The sequence below is a fragment of the Notothenia coriiceps genome, unplaced genomic scaffold (assembly GCF_000735185.1).
Source record: "Notothenia coriiceps isolate Sejong01 unplaced genomic scaffold, NC01 NC01_scaffold00011129, whole genome shotgun sequence".
Lineage (NCBI taxonomy): Eukaryota > Metazoa > Chordata > Actinopteri > Perciformes > Nototheniidae > Notothenia > Notothenia coriiceps.
This window is the reverse complement of record NW_011343830.1, coordinates 11,753-18,910: the sequence shown is the minus strand read 5'-3', so window position 1 is coordinate 18,910 and position 7,158 is coordinate 11,753.

The following is a 7,158-nucleotide window of genomic DNA, read 5'->3' as shown; positions in this document are numbered from 1 at the left end:
GACCCACTGAGATAACACTGAGAGTCCTTTAGCTTCACTGAGTCTCTCAGTCTGACAGGAGAGGACTCTCCTCCACTTTGTTGTTGAAAAAACTCCTTATATCCGTTAGCGTAGCTCGCTAGCACCAGAAGCTAACAACAACGATCTCCGGTACTAGTGCGCTCTCTCTCTCTCTCTCTCTCTCGCGCGCTCGCGCACACAAAATGGCTCGTTCCACACACACACACACACACACACACACACACACACACAGAGCCGAGCTTTAACGAAACACAGAGACCCAGACGTAATAGTACTGCATCATATTATTTTCGAATCAATAATTATTATTATTATTTTTTTATACAGCTTTGAAGCTTGTAACGGCATAAATACAAGCGGAGAACGGAGTAACTTAACGTCACAGTAGGCATAACAACAGCCGGTGTTTCTCGTGAGGGTTTTCCCCGGGAAACAAACGCAATACACACAAACGCAAAATTACGCAACGCACACACACTCGCGAGCTTCCCCCAGACCAGTAATCCAAACGAAAATATCTTCCCTCCGTAGTATTTTTTATCATTTGCTCCACTAATAATCAATCAGATCAATGGATTCCAGAGAAGAGGATACTTTGAAGGCCTCTTTCTCAAAATGATGACTCTGTGACAGTCATTATATAATGTGACAAATTTTGCTTAATATTTGGAGAACAAAAACAATCCTGATATCATTAGAAAGCTAGGAATCTCCTCTTTCCAACAGTGTACACAACTCAAAATGTGTCTTCGGGTCAATGTGACTGATTTCGATAGAGCAGGCCACATATGCAGCGTCTGCTTATGCATTAATACTAAATAAGCTATGAATGTTTCGTCATGTCGGTAAACAATTCTAAATGCTGCGCATGTGTTGTCATGTAAGAGAAGATGTTTCTTCATTTGTATGTGTTTTTCGCACGTTTGTGTTGGTATATTTGTGTCGTCAGTGTCTTGGGGCGCTGTCGCTCATTTGCACCTGTCTGCCACCGTATAAACAGCTATTTGAATGATTTAATATTTAGAAATACATTATGTTAATATTTTAATATTAATCTATAAAGTTACACAATTTTCCATTTAAATGTAATGGATTAGAATTGTAAAGTAATAATACATGGAAATACTCAAGTAAAGTACTCTAAAATAGTACTTAAGGCCCGGACACACCAAGCCGATTTTGGCCGACGATGAGCGTCGACACGCCCTACTCAGATTGGTGTCCCCCGCACCGTCGGGTCTTTTCAGCCGTGCCGACACCTTTTCGGCTAAAGAAATCACTCTGATTGGCTGTTCACCTAGCGAATCAGTGCATGAGAAGCAAAACGGAAGTGAGGGACACAAAGAAACGATTAAGAAGGCAAATCTGAGATTTCATTGAACTCCAGCTCTCAACACAGGCTCGGGAAAGCCCCATGAGCTTCTCGTTCTAGAGTGAAAATGGAACGGACACGCTATTTGTTGTTTGTTTATATCACGCCGTCTGTTCTTCTTCTCTCGATAATCACGCAGTCTGTCTTCCGGTTGTTGCCTCTTTTGAATGACGAATACACACTACCACCGCCTGCTGGTAAGGAGAGTTATTGCCACTCACGCATGCGCAGTTAGTACGTGCAACTTAGCCGTCGGCTGAAGTCTTTGCGGTGTGTTCCAGTGCGACACATGGCCAAGACGCAGAGACGCGAGGCGACACAACAGTCGGGGGTCCGTCTGTGTCAGTTCTTTGGTGTCAGCTTGGTGTGTCCGGGCCTTTAGGCACAGTACGCTATCAACATGATTCAGTGAATCAAGCAGTAAGATGCAAGACTTAGCTGATTTGATATGTTTAATTTCCGAACATCTGCAGTAGTTTGAAGGGTTTACTCATTTTATAGGATTTCAAACATAAACTTATTGCCAACTGAATGAGAGCCTTTGTGTTTATTCCTCTATTAAATACTATTCCACACAGCTGTGCACACAGGTGCGATCATCTGGATGATGTCTCTGAGCTTTCAAAAGCTTTTTCCAAAACATCAAGGTGGCTCCTTAGCAGGATAAAACGAACACTTTGATTCTATTCCTGCAGCCAAGCAGCAGCGGGGTGTTTTCAGCTCTGTATTTTGGCTCAAATGCAAGGAGCCTTGAGGGAGCAATGCATACAATATATCCAACAATACCATCGACAAATCCAGCACACCGAAGCCTTTCACATCTTGTTTGATCATAAAGAAGGAACAAACATCTACATACATCTAATGAGATCTGGGACCCGGAAACCGACATGTTTCCCAAAATACTCGTTGGATTATCACACACACAAAAGGCAGAAAAACATAAGAATCGTTCAGATAATTGTGTTTTTCGCACACATTTTGCAGTATCCTTGTTTTTCCCTGTGCTTTGTGATTACTTATTCATCTGTTTGTTGATTTATTTTTCGTTGCCTCGGGTGCAGAGGGCATGTGTTTGATGTGCTCTCATGGCAGTCTTTACAAAAGGGGAAGGAAGGCTGCAGCTGCATTCAGGTCAAAGGGAGGAGAAAGAGCATTTTAAAAGCCTCTGATTAATCCTCTGAGGCTATGAAAAGAAAAGGATATTAAAAAAAAGTTAGATCAGTGCTGCGAATGCAGAGCTTATTGTAAACGTTTCTGTGCAGGCATGTGTGAGGGGTGCCAACATGACTTGAGAGTTGACATCATGCTGTTTTGCAGGAGACAGGATGTCAATGGAGAGCACTCTGGAGATCCTTCTGCCCTATCATGTGAAAAGATTTCACATGAGCTTTATTTTTGCTTTCTCACTTACTCTAACCCTGAACATTTGCACATATTGCACTTACATACTTCAACGACACAATAACTAATCTCAATACATGTTTTATGTTTCATTGAAAAAAAAAGTTTTCTGTGGTGGATGGGTATAGAACTAAAAACACAATCTGCAGCTGGTTGAGAAACTATAACAGTGTGTTATGTTCTCAACTGTAGCAAAAGAGTGTTCTACCTATAGAATTGTTACATTATTCCCTGGGGTCCATAGTTTCTATGTAAAGTAACATGAAATATATCTTGAAATCATTTTAAAAGCGGGATATAGAATGTTTAGAGAACCTGCACAAACATGATATCCGTGGTCTTGCTAGCCACAGACACCCGTCCTCTTTCTAAGTGTCACTTCACACTCAGCCCTCAGCTCCATATGTCTGAGTGCTGACACAGCATATAGACTCCGTGTCTGTTCTTCAGGCTCCCGTCACTTCTGTCCCTCGGCTTCTTTAATCCCTCAAACCTCCCCAGCAGCTCTTGTCTACTCAAATCAAGAGCTTGCGAGGCCGAGCCAGAAGGCATTTCACTCTGGAATATGACATATACTCTCCTTTGGGTACACAGAGTCCCTGCTTCTGATCCCTCTGCAGCTAAACAACAACAACAGTCTCAGTGCACATGGCAGAAAGCATCGCATTTCAACCCTCGCTTATAGCAGCCCCGGCCCCCAGGAGCCAAGTGTCAAACAATTGCTATTTCAAGCCTTGGTAGGAAAGGGCTAGAGGGACACGACAGAAGCGGGAAGGTCTCTCTGAACTCCTTTGAAGTCTGTCAGTCTTCTCTGCCTCACTTCCTCCTCAGCTGGGATCCAGCTATCGTGGGATGCTTAGCTTCTCTTTCCTTCATTCATCTTGTTCTTGACATCTCCAGCACTTCAGGGGACCGGGTGACATTTTGACTCCGGTCATTTTTCAATGTCGGCCCCTCATCACTTCCCATTGTTTCAAGCTCTCTCTCCGTGAGCCCACTTGAAGGATGGATGGGATTTCTTATTTTTAGAACATTAATTTACTTCATACAAATTAAGGATGCTTCACAAGTGGCTCGGGCACCTTCTTATTGTGAACTCGCTTCAGCCCCTGTGTGTTGCTCCATTTGCAGGCAAGTGCAGAGATGTGAAGATAAGTGTGTTCAAAGGGAGAGCCCAGACTTCAGAGGGAACGATAACATCGGTTCAGTCCCCCCCGAAGTCCTCTGCGAAGTGACCAACCTCCCCCTCGGGGTGCTTGATAATCCGCCAGTCTTGTGGCAGCTAAACCAGGTAAATAAGCCAAACGGAAGGACAGGAAGGAGAGAAAAAAGGGAATAAACAACTTCTAAGCATCACTTCTTGAAAATAAATCCCCAAATTAGATTTGTTTTTGGAACACTGGCATATGTTTCAGGCTTGTTGATAAATAAAATATGATTCTTGGATATTTAGCACTTGCTAAGCAGTAGTCTGTGTTTATAGCACACATAGCTCATTTTACATTAATCATAAACCTAGAATTGCTCCACTGCTTAATCAGAATGTACAATAAATTGTCAAAAAGAGGGAGAGTTCATGTACAATTATATTTAGTGTCATTTGAATTATGTAAATCGCTACTTACTGAAACCTGCATGAGGCAAGATAGTCACCCCTGTCTTAATTCAAATGTATATGTATTTAATTATCCAGTTTTACTCTGTTTACATGCAGCTACTATCAACCATCATCCGTTTTTATTTTATCTATAAATCTGGTTCTCACGCCTATTTCAAATTCCCTTTTTGATATGTTTTTTTTTCTATTGCCTCAAAAGCTCAAAGAGTACAAAAAAAGATACACCATTTAAAAAAATGAGTCAACACACAAGAGCCATTTGAAGCCCCTCTCAAACCAATATACTGATATAACGTTTGTTCATTTAGCCGTGTTTAGTTCTTGTTTTCTCATGTCATGTTAATTTGTTAGCCATCAGGCCTTGTTATATGTTTCATATTTAGATTATATTCCATGTTTAGATTTAGTTTTTAATGTTGAGTCATGTCTCAATGTTCATATGTTATGTTAAACTTTAGTCCAGTCTCGTCATGCACTGTCTTTCATTACACTTCCTGTTTTAATTTGTACTTCTTTTGTATCTTTCTGTCTTGTCTCAGAGCCCTTGACTTCCTGCAATTCTATGTTTTCCCGCCAGTGTCGGCCCCATCCATGATTGTTGCCACCTGTGTCCCATTAATTCTTGTATATTTAGTCCAGAGCCGTTTCTCAAAGTCGAGGAAACTTCCTTGGTAGGACATGTCCTTCCGAGTCAGGTCCTTCAGAGGCACAAGAATCACAGGATCCTTCCTAGCATTCGGAGAACAAAGAATGGAACAGGCTAGCAAGTTTGCAGGTGTGCGTCATATGCAAGGCCCCGTCTTAAATTGAAACTTAACTTTCTCCTTCTACTTGCAGCCTTGAAAAAGTCCTGGAGGATAAGCAGCCATAAGGAAATCATAAAATCACCATCACCAATCAATAATACAATTTGTATTCATATCATACTTGATGTTTGCAAACCTTTTCTACACATATTGGTGCATATTGTAGCATAAACCACAAATATCAACAAAAGAGGCAAAGTTTAAACAAGGTTCATTTTAATTCAATTTAAATTTAAATTTAGCTAGGTGTATGTAATAAACTAGCAACTTTTTGTACATGCTACTTCTCATAGGTTTTATATCGATGAGCTAGCGAGCTTAAGTGAACACATGCATACTGACATCTATAATTAGCCAATAATTAGTCTACCTCACGATGTACCTAGCTAATTATGAACTTGCTTTACTTTCACGGAACACATTTATGGAGATAACAAATGTAACAAAGTAACATATTTACCAACACATTTACTACGCCACTGAACATACTCACATTTAAATGTGTACTGTCTGGATTTAGCCATTTTCCACCAAAGATTTGGGAAATTGGTCCGTGCGCAAAGAATTGTGGGTCATTTAAGACTGCCGAGGATACACATGAGCAGCCGTGACATTTTCTGCAACGAAGGATTCAGTCCTCGGTAGATTTCCAAGGATCCTGTACATTGGAACAGTCCTTCGGCGGGATTCAATGACGTAGCATCCTTGAAATAGTGGCTCTGAAGGATCCTTCCTTGACATTGAGAAGCAGCCCTGGTCTCCCTTTGTCCTTTGCCAGTTTTTCTTGTTTCATGCCATATCAAGAGCCAGCCTTTTTTCAAGCTAAGAACTTTAGAGTCTGCATGTGTGTGTCATCATGGTAATGTGGTCCTGAAGACACACAGAGGTAGTTTTGAGTACTTTGCCTAGTGTTTAAATGCATGTGGACAGATTTAGTCAATCACAACCGTGCACACTTTAGTGTACCTTCTTATCTTTTTTGCAGGTTCCATACAATATTTGAACTGGTTAAGTGAAGAGCAGAAGCCACTTTTCAAATTGTACACAATCCTTTTCCCGTGCCATTGTTATCAACACCTATCCATGCTGAACGTTGCTAAGCTATTATTGATTGGGGTGTGGCCAAAAGTGCAATTTGCTTCAAAATGTAACTGACAGAGAGCAGTGCTGTTCAATCAATCAATCAATCAATCAATCAATGTTTATTTATATAGCCCAATATCACAAATGTTACATTTGTCTCAGTGGACTTCACAGTTTGTACAGAATATCAGTATGACAATACGACACCCTCTGTCCTTAGACCCTCACATCGTACAAGGAAAAACTTCCAGAGAAAACCCAAAGTTTAAAGGGAAAAATGGGAGAAACCTCAGGGAGAGCAACAGAGGAGGGATCCCTCTCCCAGGACGGACAGACGTGCAATAGATGCCGTGTGTAAATTGAAAAGATAATACATTTGCAACATAGGTAGTCCAAATGTTTGGAAATGCATGTGTGTATAATAGGAAGATGAATCCACGAGGATATCCATCCAGGACTTGTGATCCAGGACCACAGCCACGACTCAAGATCCAGGACTCGCGATCCATGACACAGGACCGCAGGATCATCCATGACTCCGGATCCCGGCGTATATAGACACCAAAAAGAAAGAAATTTGGGGAAACTGGGTTAATCGGAACATGAGAGTACACAGGTATAGACAGAGAGAAGGAAGAAGTAAGATGTCCCCCGACAAACTAAGCCTATATCAGCAAAACTAGGGGCTGAATCTAATCAGCCCTAACTATAAGCTTTATCAAAAAGGAAGGTCTTAAGCGCACTCTTAAAAACGGATAGGGTGTCTGCCGTCCGAACACAAACTGGAAGCTGATTCCACAAAAGTGGAGCTTGATAAGAAAAGGCTCTGGCTCCCATTGTACTTTTAGAGACTC